Here is a 19,469-nt window from a genome sequence, read left to right as displayed (position 1 = left end):
CCCCCTCCCTCGCCAGCACCCCGCCCGGCACAGAATTAAAGTGCAGCTCGTGCGTACATGTCTCCCTCCCCCGTCCCCAGTCACCGGCCCTGCGAAGGTATCGCCTGGGTTAGGGCCACTTCAGCCTAAACCACACGGTCACCAGGAAAGGAGGAACATTTTGTACGAGACAGCTCTTGGCAACACACGAGCATTTTCAAAGGAGACTAGAACATGACTTTGTCTCAATCTGAGGAACACTGGCAAAAAGAAACAGGCTGAGAATAGTTTTTTTGTTTTTTGTTTTTTTCCTGAAATTTTTAGCTTAAAGAAACTAAGATGGCCTCTGGCATAATTTTTAAATGGGCAAAAATATACCTTGATTAGTTACTTTTTTTTGTCAGTGCTGTGTTGAGATGAGTTGATGGAAACCGTTCACTGGGAAATGAGGTGACATGTCCCGCCGTTCAGGTGAGGAGGCAGCAGCATTGGGGGTGATGTCCTCGCGGGCGGGGTCTTGCCCGATCCAGGGCGTGCCACGTGCCTTGGGGCTCCGGGCTCCTGAAAACTGCTGCACTAACAGAAAAGCATCCAGTTGGGAGACCAGATGACCGTGAGTGAAGAATGATCCACATAGCGAACTAGCAGGTTTCACTACACATTCCATCAAATTAAATTTGATGCTTTATGGCTTTTGAATGTTTTAATTTAATTTTTTTCAAAAGTAAGAGCTTCAAAAATCAGTGGTTGAGGGAGGTTTGTTTTATTTGGGAGATATGTCTATGAAAGTTTAAATGGAGGTGCTTTTCGTCTTAGGAAACCTGCGTCACTAGAACCTTAATCAATTAGGAGGCCAATCGCCACCCAGCTTCGTGGTCTTCCCAGGATATGTCACCTTTCTGAGTAACGGAGCGATGTGTTCAATATCTCTCATAGTTTTAAAATGTTGTTCTTTTGAGGATTTCATCCAGTACCGAAGAAAGGAGTACATTTTAAACGTAATTAAGCGTGTAGAAAATAAAGATGACCATGGACCAATAAGATGGCATGCTGGCCAGCACAGTATGGCCTGTGAGTTATGAGGTACAGCTGAAAGGCGCCACCTGCTATCCGTCACTGTAAATCTATCCGCCTTGTTTATTTTCGAGATCTAATAATATAAACAAAAGGAATCTGTGTGTCATCAGAGCTCCCTCTGGTCGCCAATACTCCTAAATTATGACTTGCAAAACAGACGCCAGTCAGACAGAAGCGGCTCAGACTGGCTCGGATGCATGCATGTGCCCTTAGTTAGCGATCTTGCTTAAGCTTCCCAGTGCGATTCTTGTGGGTCCCAGGTTACGAGGAACCAAGCACTGAGAAATCCACACCTGCAGCCCTCAATGTTCCATTTTCAAGACCTCAAGAACTGCTGATACCGATTATCGTCCAAAGAGGACTGTATTTTTCTGAGATGGAGGAGACTTTGGTTTTGCTGACAAAGCCACCGACCTTCTCAAGACAGACACCGAAATTGCACTTGACATCCAGAGGCTGACTGCTACAAGTTGCCTGTATAATTCTGTCATTACCCATAACTTTCTTTTCTGTTCTGTCTTTGGGGGTATAGTTATGTCACATGCTATTCTATCTTCAGGAACAATTTTCCCAATGAAAGGAGAAAAGGCACTTCCTATATTTGAATGAATCTACTTAAAAAAAATAGTGCCGTCTCAGTAACTTGTAAGATGGTTGCTCAGACTTGCATTTCCTTGGGAGGAATGTCACTTGGTAGTGGCCTCTCAGCATTCAGAGTTCTGCTTAATGCATGGGAGATTGTGGGGTACAGGACAGAGTAAGGGGTGCTCTTGCAGACTAGGTCCTGGAGCCTTGACCTTGGCACCCAGTTCTCGGGGTCCCCTAGAAAATTGCTTTCTCTCAGCTTCCAAAATTTGAGGTCATTTGACTGCATTCGGGCACTTTTTCTTCAGGAATAGTCTTACTTTCTTTAGAAATTCAAAGTCCGATATAACAGACTAGAAGTCAGTTTTTATGTCTCTCCCATTTGAGGTAATTCTTTAGAAATCAAGGTGACTAATCTCCTCTGCAAACTCACACCCTTTTTTCTTCGGCAGACCAGCCCTGTACGGCCCTGGTGTGACACATCCAGCCGACGCCGTGGCCTCCGCTTGTAAACCAGTGCAGAGCCCTTCTCATGCTCGGATTCCGTCTAGAAAAAGGGGACAGTATATTTTGCTTAAAGTTCTGCCCACGAAGAGAATTTACCTTAACCCTGATCTTTTACAGACATCCTTATGTGACACCATAATGTTACAGCTGTCAACCACTGATTGGGGAACTGTATTATAAAACGTTATCTATATATAAGGCCTGATTATTATTTTTCTTTCTTAGGCAACTGACCATAGAGAACTCTCTGTGAATCTTAGGACAGGAGGCGATGGAGGGGGTGAGTTTTATGAGATTCTGAGCCAAACGGTCATGTGCTTTCCTTGTGTTTCCAGGATTTGATCAAGCCCTGTGCCTCGTGTGTCTTTTCTCCATGATGATGGATTTGCTGCTGTTCGCACCCAGTCCTGTGGCTTTTTGACCATGAGGGTCAAACATCTGGAAAAACGTCTTAAGAGCAGAATGTTGGGAGACCAGGAGGCCGCGAAGGAAGAGTGACTCCGTCCTAAACCCCAAAGTCTGCGCTGCGTGCGGTGGGCTTGCTTTCTTGGGGTGTATCATAGTCTGTGTTCGCATCGCTCCTTGCCACTAATGCTGGCTCATAACACTCACGTGGGTGAGCAGTTTAGCCAGAAGTAGACGAAAACAACGTGTCACAGGGTAACGAAAAAGACCACTTTTCTACTTTGACATGCTGAACGTATTTCTAACAATTCTGTACTAATTTCTCTACAAGATACATAGTTTAAGATAACCTAGCTATTTAGCACTTAGCGAACTCATTAGATTGCACATTTGTTTGCAGTATGCAATGATACTATACAGACTCAGATGTAAATTATTTGTTTAATTATATTTAAACATATATAATTAATGCAAAAAGAGTTTGCAAAATACCATTTATAATCAAGGTAATATTAAAATGAGGGTTTTTTAATGAATAAAACAGTTGCTTGAGCTGAGTTTGGTCATGAAGGGTAAATTAGAGCTCTAGTCACTGGTGAAATGTGACAGTGGATAAGAGTAAACGGGTGAAGGAATGACAAATGCGTTCTGAACTTAGAGAAATGATAGGTGGTCTCCTTTCCATATGGGACCCCGGAAGTGAACGGTTATGGTCAGACTCAATCATTTTTCCTCCTTTCTTAAACATTTCTTGTAAGCATTCGTCCTGACATGTTTGGGGCTTCCCTTCTGCATCCCCTGCCTCTGGGGAGATTGGCATCGGGCCGAATGAGTTACCCAATTGCAAGTTCTCTTCCGTGGAATGCTGACTGCGCTTCGGCATCTTCGCTCCCTATCTTACGAAGTGCAGCCTCCTGAGCAAAATCTGACAACTTTTGTTTTGCTTCTATCACTTTGCTATGACCTTGTAAGTGTCAACGAAATGAGGTCATCGTTTTGTGAGTGCTTCATTATTTTTTAATAGACTTTCTATTTGAGAAAAACTTAAATTTGCAGAAACGTTCAGAACAGAGTACAGAGAGTGCCCTCCGCTTCACGCTGAGTTTCCCTGGCCCTCATCACCTTACGTTGATGTGGCACCATCGTTGCAATTAATGAACCGATACTGACAAACGATCGTTAACTGAAGTCCATACTTCGTACATGTGTCTTTCATCTGTCCCAAGATCCCATCCAGGATATCATATCCCATTTAGTTGTCACGTCTCCTTAGGCTCTTCTTGGCTGTGACAGCTTCTCAGACTTTCTTGTTTCTGATGATCTTGAGAGTTTTGGAAAGTCCTGTTCAGGAAATTTGTGACATCTCCCCCGCATGGAACCGCCCGATGTTCTCTCATGGTTTGCCCGGGGGTACAGCTTTCTAGGAGGAACAGCTCAGAGTGAGGTGCCATCCTCGTCGCGTCGAGGTCACATGCTCCCCGCATGACTTGTCCCTGGTAAAGGTCCTATTTCCCCTTTCTATACTCTACTCTTTGGAAGGATGTCACTATATGTAGCTCACCCCCCAGGTGTGGAGACACGCTTCACCTCTGCGAGGGCACAGTATCTAGATTAATTATTCGGAGTTATATTGCCCAGGTTTATCTCTTCTCTCCTCTTTATTTATTAATCAATTTTTTATTTATGTCGCTATGGACTCATAGACATTTATTCTGCAAATTAATACTATTATACATATTTTTTTTGGTTCAAATTGTTCAAATTTTTTGTTCAAATTTTGTTCAAATTGTTCTGGCTTTGGGCATTGAGAATTCTTTCAGTTGAACCTGTATTTGACAAATACAGAGCATCCGTGCGTGTGTGTATGTGCGCGCGCGCGTGTGTGTGTGTGTGTGCATGTGTGTGTGTGTGTATGCAGTGTGTGTGTGTTCAGCACTTCCTTACCATATGGCACTATATGATGCTCCAGCCTCATCCGGGATGTTTTCTGCTCGGTCTTAGAATTGGCCATTTTCTCAGGAGTCCGTGTTCCTTTCACTGGAAAATGGTGTTAGAGACGAGGATCTGGGTGTTGGACGTGCCCTCTGCTATGTTCTCTTCTTAGCTGACAGATCAAGGGAATACACGTGTGCACACTAACACGCGTACACACATATGTATAAATATTTCCACATGTAGCCATGCATCTATACTAAGCTAAGGATGAATTTTACCATGTCTCCAACTCTAACCCTTTACCACGTGATCACGCTTCATCACGTGATCACTCCTCCTGTGACTTACCTGCGAAGTCTAACACCAACGGTGACACACCTGGCTCCCACCACCCACCGTCATTTCCTTAACCGCTCCGTTCCAGGACACACGGATAGCGGTGTCAGAATCCTAACCCAGCCTCGTGGTAGCAGCGTAGCCAACGAGGTAGAGAGCAGAGCTTCGGCACAGTCACTCCCCCTCGATCTCCGAGCTCCGTGTCCTCTGCAGCGCGAAGCCGGCACCGTTCCCGCTCTCCCTCCCGCTCGGTGAGGATGGTTCTCACACCTGCAATGTGGTCGTGCTCTCCCTCACAGCTGCATTCCTTCCCGAGACTCTCTGAGCTCCCAAACGATGTTTTAAATTTGCACACACTAAGGTTCACTCTTTGTGCTGTGCACTTCTATGGGTTTTTGACAGAGCTGTAATGTCATGAACCCACCATGACAATGACACACAGAATAGTGTCATCTCTCCCAAATTCCCCTGTGAGTCACCTATGCATTCCTCTGTCCCCTCGAACTGCCGATAACCTCAGACCCTTTTACCATTGCGATGGCTTAATCTTTACGGAATGTCTTATATGGGAACCATACGGCCTTTTCAGATTGACATTTTCACACTAGCTGTGTAAATACTTCGGTGCACGATGGCTGGACTGGGTGGTAATACTGTGTTTAGTTTGTAACGAACGCCAAGCTGTCTTTCTAAGTGGCTGTACCATTTTCGCATTCTCTCCAGAAACGAATGAGAGTTCCTGTTCTACCACATCTTTGCTAGCAATTCGTATTATCAGCTTTTTGGATTTTAGCCATTTTGATGGGTGTGTGGTGGCTCCACTGATTTTTAAATGTCATGTTTTTCTTCAAATTGGACGGATAAGTTAGACCTTCTTAATGTGAAAATTCTTTCATCAAGTTTTCTTCAAGTATCATCATCTGCATCAACATCCCATTCCCGATATCTCATCAGCAACCACGTAGTACGTGCATAGTATGTTCTCATAATGTTTAACCACACAAGCGTCAATGGAGAATCAAAAGACCACAAATATATTTCCATAAAGGACAGCACTAGAAGGATGTCCGGAAGTGGCCTGGACAGAGTGAAGTCAGTGACCAGTCGTCGGGAGAAGCTGGGCTGCTGGGAGCATCTGTCATTGGCAGCCGCATTAGCAGAATCACGGTGCATCCAGCCCTCAGGAAATTCCTGCAAAGCGGCTCTGTGTTACCACTTCTTGGAGTCAGAAATTTCTGAGAGTAAGGACAGAAGAAAATAATATTTCTAGCAGCGTAGACAGGGGCATCCGGCGTCCCCTTCAGTCCGTACATTGTGAATCTACCAGGACTCTAGGCAGCCCTGTCACCTGTCATGCAGCTTTGTTTCTAAATGCCCTGGACCTGGTGAGAGCTACGCTGCACCTTGTGATGAGTGCGAACATGCATCCACATACTTTCACTTCCCAAGGCTTCGGATTCTGAATTTTTTGGATTCTACCTATTTCCTGTAATTCTGCTTAAAACTAGAGAGTTCTTTCTTGAGATCAAATCTTTCCTGTTGGACCTTGTTGTATAGAATGATAAAATGCTTTCCCCAAATTTCAGTGAAACATGGGCTTCTCATCCACGGGTCTGTGATCTGCTGGGGCATTTTTTTCTCAGGCTGCACTAGGTAAAAGTCGGCTTCCGTTCCCACCTCTTAGTTACAAGCATTAGTGATTTTTCCTTGACTTAACCGTATTTCACGTCTTTAACCGTATCTTACTCTAGGTGTACAAAATAATGCCTGTTTTACGTGGCGGCCTCATAGTTTCTTAATGGGGTCTGAAGTCAGATCGCTCCCGGCCTGGTGGCATCATTCCCTCCACTGTGGAGGCTGGAATCGGAGATGGCACGGAGCTTCCTCTGGTTTTGATCGTGGTGACTTTCGCTTGAGCTTTCAGCCCTCCACGTGCTCTGGCAGGTGTTATCTCGCTGCAGGATAATGATTTTTCAAAGAGGGGGACTTAGCTGTTGGGCGGACTGAGGAGAACCGGTGAGGACCAGTTCTCAGGCAACGGCCACGGTCACGAACCTCGGAAGAAGAATCGTTAGCGCTTGAACCAGCCCCGTCGCTGACCGTGACTCTGTGCTCTCTCTGCTCCACACACTTCTTCCTCCTAGAGGGTAGCGTGTCACCGAGGTGGCAGTGGAAGGTTAGGAAAGGCCCCGTTACTTCATCTGGCATTTCTTAGTACAGAACAGCTGCATTTCTAAAGCATCTGGCTGGACAGCGACTCTTCTGGCTGAGGAGGTGCTGCTCTAACCGTGACGGGCTATGGTTGGGCACTCTGTTCATATTTCTGCATCTGCGGTCCTGTGGAATACTCGTGGACAAGATTAATATCTATTCACCCACACAAGCTCATGTCGATGTTAGTTATCGGAAAAAAATTTAAAGTAAAAAGTTAGTTTCTCATGAATAGAAATTACTTCAGGGAAGACCTTACTTTTCTAAATTAAGTTATTTCAGCAAAGCGTATGCAAGGGTTTCAAGCATGAAGAAGTTATTTCGGAGATGTCCGCTATGGCAGAAAGTAGTGAACAGCCTAAGGTAGAGCTAATTACAGTTTATTTAGAGTTAGTCACAAAAATGTTAACGTTAGGGAAACACTGTTGCCAAAATATTTTTGCTTGCTTCGTAGTTTGGTATCTGGAAGATAGGACAATCTATTGGGAATTTCATATTTGTAATCCTTAAAACAGTTTAAGCCAAAATGTTTAAACTCAGCATATTTTATTTTGAAATTCATTAAGCTCTAGATTGCTTGTTTAAATATTTTATAGCGGTTCATTATCTAAATAAACAAAATTTTTAAATCCGATTCTTTAGGAAAGGGCAATTACACTGTTTATTGTCTGTTTTAATGTTTCAAACCCTGCAAAATGTTTTGGCTCCCACGAGCTCTGTAAACGTCCCTCGCTTAGAGCTTTCTCTTTCTCCTTGAATAGAATCATTGCAACGCATGCGTCTTCCATATTTTGAGATATGATGAGAATGGGAAGTCTCTAAGGAGCCTGAACATAAGACAAGACCTTCCCATGGGTCGGCCACGAAAAAATGTCCACAGTGGGAAACAGCTGGAAGGAAGCCTCGTCTAGCTGTGTGAATTGGTGCACATGGCCTCTTGCGTATTTGTGGAGTGAATGAATGGGGTGTACTGCAGCTATGAGAGTTAACCCAGGTGGAAATATTGCAGGACTCTGAGCCAAAGTCTGACTTGCACGGATCAAGGCAGCCACGTGTCAGCAGAGGACCTGCCGAAAGCTGAGCTAGGAGTCTCAGGGTGAGACTCATCCCTGAGAGAATTTCAGAAATAAAAGCTTATGTCCAGGGCCTCGGTGATAAAGATTTGGGTGCACGGTGTCAGATAAAAACAAATCTGGACTTAGGCAAGGAGAATCTTTGTTCAAGGTGACTGTTGCGGTGAAGGAGTCCCCTGTTGTAAGGACAAGGTTCTGACCCTAGGATCTGCTAGTGTTCTGTAGATCAGGCCGGAAGGAGTGGACAGACCTACCAAGAACCGGAGGTGAGGGACTGGGAGGCAAGGCAGGACAATCAATCAGGAAATGCCTTTCCCTGCAGACTACCGACTCAGGGAATGGTTGCCTGCAAGACCTCCTGGGGGGGTGGTCAAGTTCAGGGACTGGGGGAAGGACAGACTCTTGGACAAGTTAGGTATGTTGCCTAGATTGGTCAGTGAATAGGAAGAGCTCAGTCCTTTAGGAGGCAAAACGTGGGGTTCGGGAGGGTCTATGTCGGGCCTGTCCTTATGTGCACTGGGAGGGCTCCCCAGAGTCTCGTTTGGGTCCCCTGCAGGACAGCGGGCCCTTGCCATTGGCGTCTCCTGAATCCACTGTGCAGGACTCACCACCCTCCCAACTCGAGACGCCGCTGACCTTGGAAGCTGGACCGGTGCTGGTCGTGGAGAGGAACGACACGGATCAAGAACCAGGTAGGGTCTGGTCCAGAGCAATGGATGAAAAGTGGGTCTGATGGGGCCGGCCATGAGGGGCCTTGCAGCTCCCCCTCAGAGCCTGGGACCGTCGTAGAGCTGGACGAGTTTCTTTTATTGTTGAACATTGAAATCCTAATTCAGAAAGTGAAAACACTCTATTGTGATGGCGAGAATGGCTGACGAATGCAGCGACCTCTCATCACCCAGTCTAACCTGTGCCTGCATCTTCAGAGAGCAGGAAGCCACGTTCGATTATTTTACACTGGAAAACGCATAACGTGTCTTGTCGTTCCCAACTGAACAAAAACGCCTGCCCACCAATTCCCCCAAATATCACTAAAACACATTTAAACTTACAGATAAAAGTCCACTGGCCCTTTGCACATATTATAAGATAATTTTAAAGCCATTTACGTAATTATTTAACATTTAATGAATTAGTAGAGGGTTTGCTTGCAAAAGACAATATCTGTGCCGAGGGAACATCGTGCCGTGCCCTGCAAAGAAATCACAAAACAGTGTGTGAATCTCACATGGCGGATGCAAATGGGACTCAAAAAAAGAATAAGAAAAAACAAAGCAATTAACGAGGTTCGCCTATTGAGAAAATAGCTTCTGGAGTGGGGCTCAGGGCTGAGGAGGGAGTCCGCAGGCTCTGTGGTTACAGGTGTTTGGTGGTGGGCAATTGGGAGCAAAAGCAAAGAATAAATCTGAGGATTGTTCTTGAGCAAATCCAAAACTTTGCAGACTTTGAAAGTGTAGACAGAGCAAACGGGTGAACAGAGCCGAAGGCGTACTCTGTGACAAGGGCATACGGTCCTTAGGGACGTGACGCTGATCCTGGAACTGCATTTTTTGACTGTGATGCTTCTAATTACATCCCTGGCATTTCATGGTATCTGCATGAGCTAGATCCTTTAATAGATGGACTTAATCTTTTAATGGATTTTTCTAGGGGGTGGTGAATTTTAACATTTAGTTAAGAGCTTATCAGTGTTTTGTGGGTTAATGTTTTTCTTCTCTCTTGGAAGCTTTTATAAGTTTCTTTGTACCCTGGATAGTTTTCAGTTTCATTATGATATAACCGGGTATAGATTTTTTAAAAATAGACCCTGTTGAGCACTGAATATGCACTTTTGGTATGCACTCAAGCACACGTACGACTGTGTGTCCCTCTTACCGGACAGAACTTCTAAGCTGTCGCCCCCTCGAATGCTGCCTGCTCACCATCCATCCAACACTACTCCAGGTGAGTGTCGGGGGGTCTCAGGTTACCTTGATCTTTTCCAGGGTCACTTTCACATTTTCTCTCTCTTTATGTCTCCGCATTCTGGTTCAGGACTTTGGTACTGCCTTTAATTCTCAAATGACTTTTTTTTCTATTTTTCAGTATTTATCCTGTTGAAATTTTATGTTTCATACTCTCTAACTGGCCTTTAAAAATATCTTTCTGCTTGGTTCGTACCAGCCTTTTTGTGTTATCATTCCCTTTACGGCGTTTTGGGGCTCGTTTCTTCGTCTGGAAGACTGTGCTGTCGCTCACGCTCCGTGGGGGCGGCTGCTTCTCTTAGTCAGGCGCGTGGGGCTGCCTCGCGTCATGCTGCTCTCGCCAAGTGTGTCTGAACCTCATTTCTAAGCCCATCTCAGGTAATTTAGTGTGTGTGTATGAGTGTGTACGTGTTGTGTGGTGTGCATGTGGTGTGTGTGTATGAGTGTATGTGTCCGTGTGTTGTGTGGTGTGTGTCCAGTGTGTCATGTTGTGTGGTGTGTGTATGTGGTGTGTGTTTAGTGTGTATGTGTTGTGTGGTGTGTGTATGTGTAGTGTGTGTGTTTGAGTGTATATAGTGTGTGTGTTGTGTGGTGTGTGTGTGGTGTGTGTGTATGAGTATGTATAGTGTGTGTGTGTGTTGTGTGGTGGCTCCGTGGCATGAGTCTGTATGTGTTGTGTGGTGTGTGTGTGGTGTGTATGAGTGTATGGAGTGTGTAAAGTGTTGTGTGGTGTCGTGTGGTGTGTGTGTGTATGAGTGTATGAGTGTGTGCGTGTGTTGTGTGGTGTGTCATTGACTAGTGGTGCGTGTGTGGCGTGCCTGGCGTCGTACGTGGTGTGCTGTCAGTGCTGTGTGTCTGTGGATGTGCTGTGTGTGTGGGTGTCATTAGTGCGAGTGTGCATTACCTGGCCCCGTCGTGGTGTAGCGTGTCAGTGCTGTGTGTGTCTGTGGATGTGCTGTGTGTGATAGTAGTATGCGTGTCAGTGCTGTGTCTGTGGATGTGCTGTGTGTGTCGTGTGCGTGGTGCATGTGTGGCGTACCTGGCGTCCGTACATGGTGTGCGTGTCAGTGCTGTGTGTATCCGTGGATGTGCTGAGTGTGCATTGTCCTCTCCTCCTCTGCACACAGATATTGCTCGGCGCCCCCCGGGGTCCGGTCCAGGGCACGGTCACCCGCACCCCGGCCCTGCAGCTGCAGCGAGGGGAGCCTCTCTCTGCCGCTGCTCGCGGGGCGTCGGCCACGCTGCGCACAGACCGGCCCCTCTGACTCTGAGGTCCGCGTCTCTCCGCGCCCGCGTTGCGTGTCGGTGCCATTTCTGTCCCCGGGGAGGCTCGCCTCGCTTCGGGCGAGGGTTCGCTCTCCTAACCGCCCCGTGGTCCAGCACTCGTGGGTCCATCAGGCGGCGGGGAGTGTCCGGGGAGGCACCTGATGACAGAAAGTGCCATCTGACCAGACGTCTCCTTTTCTGTGCTTGCAAGATGCGCTTGAAACCATGTAGCCCCCAACCTTTCAGGGGTCACTGTCCTGATACCACACAGGGGCGGCGCTTCCTGGAGTCCACCCGATGACTGATCATAGGAATCACCTGGGACGGCCCTGCCGGGTCCTGCCAGTCAGGACTTCAGTCACCGTTAGAGTGATCATTCGGCTGTTTGCTTTACTTAGACACTAATGAGAACGAGGCCGATTCTGCCTCCGACTTGGGAGCTGGATTTGCTCTCAGCAGACCGGATGGGTAGATCTGATTAGTGGTCCACCCCCCTGGAAACTGAGTCGCCTTCAACATCCAAGAGTGCTCTCTGTTTCCTCGCCTAGACTTGCCCTGCAGATTAAACTAAAGAAGGGCATGCCAGGAGTAAAACAAGTATTTCCTCTTTAAGTGAGCATCGTGAGAGCTTGCTGTCTCTATGAAAAGACTGCTTACACTGCAGAATGGGTAAATGGAAATCGAAAGGACTCCAAGGTATTTATGGAAACAAGCATTCACCTGAGACATTAAAATGAGCATGAAATAGATGTGCTTTCTCTCTGGTTTATAAATAGCATATTTCCCTGTTGAGATTTCTCCCCGCTATTATAATGCTTATCTTGGTTACTCCATTGCTAACAGGTAGGCCTTTTTCGAGATAAGTGCCATGGGTGTATATGAAGCCTGGTTTTTCCTTGAGTGGATGTCATCCTTTGTCATCAGGTTTAGAGGCGAAATAAGAAAATGCTCTGGCTATTCAGTGACTCCGTGCTTCATGCTTTGTGCCAGCCCACCTTCTTATTGCTTTTAGAACTTCTGTGAACATAGGTTTTAAAATATTTCAAATTTAATCTTAGGAAAGCCTGTACTCTTGGGGGCATATAGTATGGTAAAACTCAGAGAGTTAAAATGTACATAAGTTGTCAGTTAACCTTAACCTTTTCGGGAGAACAGTGGTGGAAATATTTGAGATAAGAACTATTTTAAAGTAAATGTCCATTGATTGTTTTTGATAACATCGAGGATGTGTGCTGTGTAAACAATTCCAGAAGGTGACAATATACTTTGAACTAAAATACCACAAATATGTTTTCCTGAGCCATGGGCTATGCTGGCAGAAACTTCGAGACCAGGAATCAATGCATCTCATCCTTTCAAGAACAATAAATTATATAGAAATAAATTTTACCAAAGAGGTGAAAGATCTGGACATTGAAAACCATAAGATGTGGATGAATGAAATAGAAGAAAATGTGAGTTAATGGAACGCTATCCCATGGTCATAGATTGGAAGAATTAATGTTGTTAAAACCATCTGTAGATACACGCAATCTTTATCAAAATTGCAATGTCATTTTTCATAGAAATTTGTATGGAACAAAGACTCTGAATAACAAAGCAATTATGAGGACAAAAGACAAACCAAAGACATCACATTCCCTGATTTCAAACTGTACTATAAAGCTATAGTAATTAAAACAGTATATTACTGGCATAAAAACATACATGTAGACCAATGGAACAGAACTGAGAACTCAGAGATAAACCTACATATATATATAGTCAAATAATATTTGACAAGGGAGACAAGAGTACTCAATAGGGAAAGGATAATTTCTTTAAGAAATGGTGTTGAAAAAACTGGATATTCACATGTAAAAGGATGACATTGGACCATTTCTTAAACCAATCTCAAAAACTTGTTCGAAATAGATTAAAGACAACTGTAACACCCGAAACGTTAAAAGTCCGAGATGAAAACAACAGGATAAAGTTCTTGGACTTTGGTCTTGGTAATGAATTTTTTGATATGATTCCAAAACCACAAGCAACAAAAGCAAAAATAAACAAACAGGTAGGACTTCATCAAACTAAAAAACTTCAGCACAGCTAAAGAAACAGCCAACGAAATGAAAAGGCAAGAAATAAGAGAAAATATTTGCAAGTTTCGTATAGAATGAGGTTAATACCTAAAAATATATAAGGAACTCAAAATATATAAGGAACTCAGTAGCAAAAAGAGCAAATAATCCATTTAAAAAAAAAAGATGAAGTACCTGAATAATATTTTTTTCTAAAGGTGACATAGAAAAGGCTTACAGATATATGAAAAAGTACTTCAGAGTCATTCATCTCCAGGGAAATGCAAATCAAAACCACATCGAGATAACACCTCACACCTGTTAGTGTGACTAGTATCAAAACGTTGAAAAAAATAACGTGTTGGTGAGCATGTGGAGAAAAAGGAACCCTTGTGCACTGTCGGTGGAAATGTGAATTAGCGCATCCACTGTGGAAAACAGTATGGAGGGTCCTCGAAAAATTAAAAATAGATCTACTATATGATCCAGCAATCCCACTTCTGGGCGTATATCCAAAGGTAGTGAAATAACTGTATCAAAGAGATGTATCTACCTCATGTTCACTGCAACATTATTCACAAAGCCAAGACATGGAAACAACCTCCACGTCCATCGATGAATGAACAAAGAAAATGTACTATACACACATAATGAAATACTATTAAGCCATAAAAATGAAGGAAATTCTGTCATTTGTGACAAGATGGACGGTCTTGAGGGCATTATGCTAAGTAAAATAAATCAGAGAAAGACAGGACGTGGTTCCATAGTGTAGCAGTTAGTACGTCTGCTTTACATGCAGAAGGTCCTGGGTTCACACCCCAGTGGAGCCACGGTCCCTGGTCTCCGGTGGCCACGCCACCCTGAACGAGCCCAATGTCTGATCTCGGAAGCTAAGCAGGGTCGGGCCTGGTTAGTACTTGGATGGGAGACCACCTAGGAAGACCAGGTGCCGTAGGCATAAATAATAATAAATAATAGTAAAAAATCAGAGAAAGACAAACATTGCACGATCTCACATGTGCAATCTATAAAAGCTGAACTCATAGAAATAGGAGTAGATTGGTGGTTACTGGGTGCTGGAGAGTAGGAGGTGGGGGAAGTAGGAAGGTGTTGGTAAAAGGTACAAACCTCCTATTATACACGTTCCTGGGATCTCGTATACACTGCGGTGACTACAGTTAACGATACCGTATTATATGCTCTAAAGGTGCTAAGAGAACAGATCTCAAATTCCTTCTCACACACACACAAAATAAAGATTATTATGTTTAGTGATATGACTAATCTTACGCTGAATAGGATGTGTTAACTAACCTTGCCGTAATCACTTCACAATATATATACATCCATCAAATCATCACGTTATACACCTTAAACTTACACAGTGTTATATATCAATTATATCTCAATAAAAAAGAAAAAGAAGAATATCTCAGCTGTGTGAGGACAGGTTCCCCACGTGAGGGCGGTGTCCTGTCTTCCAAGTTAGGCTTCTCAGTCACACCCCCAAAGCTTCAAGTTTAAGATTAGCATCTGGATTTAGAGCCTGGTTCCACTAGCCAGCTTATTCTACTCCAAGAAGGATGAGCCAAGTGTCTTAGGAGTCTAAAATAAGCTTAAAACGGTTTCATGCCTCTGGCATTTTGAACTCCACCTTTTTTTATTATTTGTAGATCATCGAGATGCTTTATTAAAGAGGCATTCATAAGAAGTAAGGCACACGCGCACACACGCACACACACACACGCGCCCACACACATATACACTCAATGCACATATGATAAGAAAAACCTGTGAGTTATGTGTTAAATAATCCCAAGACCACAACAGTAAAATGAAACCAAGTAAAACACCAAGAAGGTGACATTTACAGCTTTTATTTCCCAGTGGAAGTCTTTACTAGTTTCCCAGTGACATGCTCTCATTGACTCGAAAACTGAATAACAACCCCTCTCCCTACCCGAGAGTTCTCAATTATGAGACGTCTGAAAATAAACTGAAAATGTGCTTCTGGTTTTATAAATCAAGGCTCTCAAAATGTTGACTAGTTAAAGCCCTGATAATTAAAGTGAGCTTTAAATATTCTAGTGGAATATCTAAAGTAAAGAACAATTCATGGAAAGCAAATAATCCTTTTAGTTTGCCATCCCAGAAGCGGGCTTTGAGCTCTGGCTCTGTCTCATCCTGGTGACGATGGGGCACTGCCCTCAGACCTTCTTCAAGAGCCTGCTGCAGGGAGGTTGCAGTTGGAGTAGAGTTGACTGACCACCCCAGGTCCTGCCCCTCCTGATTCACCTCGGGTGTCTCCCAGCCAGTGACTGAGCATGGCCCGGGGTGCAGGAATGAGTCAGTCCTGTCCACATGGGACTTCTCCAACATTACGACTGCATATAACATTTGTAGCATCCTGTCATAATATGCTCAACCAGGTATGCGTGTGCATGCATGTGTATATGTGTATGCATGTGTGTGCATGTGTGTGTGTATGCGTGTGTGTGTGTGTGTGTGTGTGTGTGTGAGAGAGAGAGAGATATTAGATTCTCTCACAGGACTCATTTTTAATTAATATGCTCCCATCTAAAAGGTTTCTGATACAGATATTCTTCATTTTCATAAAAGACACATAGAAATGAATCATACAATGGTGATTATTTGCCTGAGAGGGTCTTGGCTGCAGGGTTTCTAGAAGCTAGACTTGTAAGGTGGTTCCTCACCCTCTGCAGAAAGTTAGTTATATCCTTGAGTATGAGCAGGGCCTGTGACTTGCTTCTTACCCATCAGATAGGGCAAAGATCACTGCTGGGTTCACCTTGCATTATCTAAAAATGATCTTGGCAGTCTGACTCCAGAATAGCTGCCCTTTGCTGGCTGAAGAAGTGGCCACATTGCTCAGGGCTGAGGGCAGCCTCCCGCTGACAGTGAGAAGCGAGAAGCTGGGGCCCTCCGTCCTCCAACGTCAGCGAATGAATTCTGCAGACAGCCTGAGGAGCTCGGAAGTGGACCCCTCTGAGGTGGAGCTTGCGGATGAGAACGCAGCCCTGGCCGACATGTTGCAGCCTGTGAGACTGTAAGCAGGGGACCCAGTTTATCCCTGTGCCTTGACCCCTGACCTACAGAAACCGGGATAATACGATGTTCTTGTCATCTTGATACAGTATTGTGTACTTTAAAACGTGTTAAGGGGATAAATCTTATGTTAAATGTCCTTATCACATTAAACACTCACACACACACACTAACACGAGAAGGTTTCTGGAGGTGGTGGGCGTGTTTGGCACCTGGGCTGTGGCGGCGAGGTCATGGGCGCAGGCGTATGTCCAAACGCGTCAAGACCAGTGTCCGTTAAATGTGTGTGCTTTTCTGTGCGTCGACTAAACCTCCGTGAAGTGAAGAAAATACAAAGAGAAACCATAAGATCCTGGTTAAGCTGCTGGAGTCGAGGCTGCTGGTTACACAGTAGATCATCGGCACGCAGACGGGAAGGACAGCGACCGATCTCTAATACATGGCCTCTTCTTTCCAGGTCGCTCTGTCCCTCTGATCAGCCAGCAGTCGCTGTGTGCCGAGATGATTTAGGTGAAGGAATTTTAGATCCTTTCGCAGTGGGCATCGAGTTGTTATTCAGGCATAGTCATTATCCGTTGGCGGAGATTGCTTTCAAATAAGAGTTGGACCTTACGAAAATGTGTCAGAAGGAACAAACCCTGTTGAAACTGACTTTTGAAACTGATTGGCCGGGGTTGGGTCTGCACCATCTCTCATTCTTCCTAAGTGGAGAGGAGAACGAGAATGTGAGCAGATCGCCTCGGCTTCGGGGACTTCGAGCTGGCAACATACGGCGCATCGGTCCTGGGCCGTTCGTGTGGATCTAGCTGCGATTCTACATCCGCGGCTTTAGCCGAGCGCTGCAGACGGTCAAGGCAGCCATTGAAGCGGTAACTGCTCCAAGTGAGTTTATCCTGTGCAGAGCTGTAGTTCAGAATATCGTATAGTCCGTCAAGTTTTGAAGTGTAGTTTAGAAACAACAGACTCTCTTATCATGGGATTCCAGTATATGTCTGATCTTAGGAACACGACAATACGCCTCCAAGAACTAAATAGTCCTTATTTCCTCATTAGCCATGGTACTGGGTTTTCCATGCTTTTCATAAAGACGCCATGACATGCCAGGTTGCTTTCCTCGTGTTTTAGACGTGAGAATGAATTTTGCCCCAATGTTGGAAGCTCTTGGGGGTGGTCGATGAATGACCCTCTTCCTTCACCTTCGGTGATTATGTTCTTAGCATCTAAGGAGTTTCTGGTTTTTTTCTACAGGTGAAAGGTCAAGGAGTGTTTTATAACCCATCTCCTATATTGTTGGATTTAATTCTCTTCTTAAAGGACACAACTCAGCTCTAACAATATGCAGAAATAAGAATATTTTCTTTACCAAAATTCATCTTACAAAATAAACTTTTCAAAATATGGTTTTAAAAAATGACATAGACTTCTACATCTACGGAGCAGTTCTCTATCACTCCGGTGACATCGGTCCCCAGTGTGACGGTGACTGGGGCGTGGGGGGCGGGGAGGTGGTCTACCTGCTGTTCTAGTGCCTGCTTGGGTCATTGAGAGGGACACATTATCGGTCCCGGAAGGGGCCTTGCTGAGAGGGAAAGTCCCACCCCATGTTCCTTGTCCAGGGACAAGTCTGACCGCGCTCTGTTTCCAGCGTCCACGTGACACAGAGAATGTGACGTACCGTCATGATATATGCTCTGGTTATAACACACTTGCCAGCTGCACAAGTCCTGTGAATGGAAAAATCCACGTGCGCTCAGAAAAACATAGACGTTATTTGATTTTTAAAGTCTTACTTCACACTGGGAAATTTTGAAAATCCCTTCTATAGAGCTCATTGTGTTTTGTTTTGTTTGCTTTTAAAGTGATCTCATTAGAGGTTTCCCGTTTGCTCCAGAGGCCTGGCTGCTGTCACCGTGTCAACAGGCTTCCTGGACGTCTGGCCTCCATCTGTCTTCATCCAATGAGGACAACTGGGTCACGCCAGGAGGGAGCGAGGTTGGGTCAGGGTTTTTGTTACTGACCACCCTCTCTCATACAATCACACGCACACACACGCACACGCACACGCACACACGTGCATGCACACAAACACGCGTGCTGTCTGTCACTCACCGCTCAAGGTCTCAGCTGTGTCAGGGGTCTCTCTCCTCTCTCCCCACCTGGCTCTCTCTGTCCCTGTGTCCCCAACTCCCCTGTGCCCTCACCCCTTCAGAGCATGGCAGGATACCACTGGGGGCTCCCTACCTCCTGCTCAGCTCTCTGGAAACTGTCCTTTTACGAAGCGCTTCTCCAACCGCCCCCTTGGAGCATGCGTCTAACTGTGCTGGGTCCTTGCCTGATGCCTTATCCATCATCTCACACGAAACTCACAGAAAACCCACAAAGGAGGAAAGTCACTCAGGCTTCTCTCTGACTGCAAAATAGAGTCGAAGCCTGGAGGGTCTGGGCCAGCTTACCCAGGATCACGGAGCTAGTACCCGAGGGAGGCTGGCTGGTGGCGGGGCTCCCTCCGCCCCCCAGGGCCCTTGCTTCTCAGCACAGCCCTCTGTGCTGCAGCTCAGCTTCCACACTCACATCAGAGCTGGAAACTAGCTTCGTGTCTCATTCCCTAAAAAGAAAAAGTGATGCCGAGAATGTTCTTACCTTATGTACTTAGGTTTATTCTGTTATTATAAAGCACCTCAAGCTCACTCACAAAAGGGCACGATAGTCATTTAAAATTAATAGATAGCGACATGGAGATTGGAAGTCTGAGCTGCAGCTGGCGTGATTCATCAATCGTTCTAGCCACGACTAGAACGTATGCGGATAAAGCGGGCTGCGATCGCTCCCGGCCGCATTACCGCGGGGTGCGTGCCAGGAATGACGAGTGACTCAGAGCAGCCCCCATGTGTAGCAGCCTCGCCCTTCAGAGGCTGGGGATCCCGGCAGGACCGGGGAGGCTGGCTCTGTCGGTCCAGCGCCCGGCCTGGTGACAGGTGTGACGCCTGGGCCGGGAGCCT

The 19,469-nt window shown here is 45.5% G+C and overlaps 1 pseudogene; it reads left to right on the top strand.

Annotated features, from left to right (window-relative positions):
* The first annotated feature begins 14,246 nt into the window (after positions 1 to 14,246).
* Positions 14,247 to 14,362, top strand: LOC120586461 (uncharacterized; annotated as a pseudogene).
* Positions 14,363 to 19,469: the final 5,107 nt, after the last annotated feature.

This window comes from Pteropus medius, unplaced genomic scaffold (genome assembly GCF_902729225.1).
Source record: "Pteropus medius unplaced genomic scaffold, Ma_sr-lr_union100, whole genome shotgun sequence".
Classification (NCBI taxonomy): Eukaryota; Metazoa; Chordata; class Mammalia; order Chiroptera; family Pteropodidae; genus Pteropus; species Pteropus medius.
The sequence above is the reverse complement of the archived record's forward strand: the minus strand, read 5'-3'. Positions and strand labels throughout refer to the sequence as shown.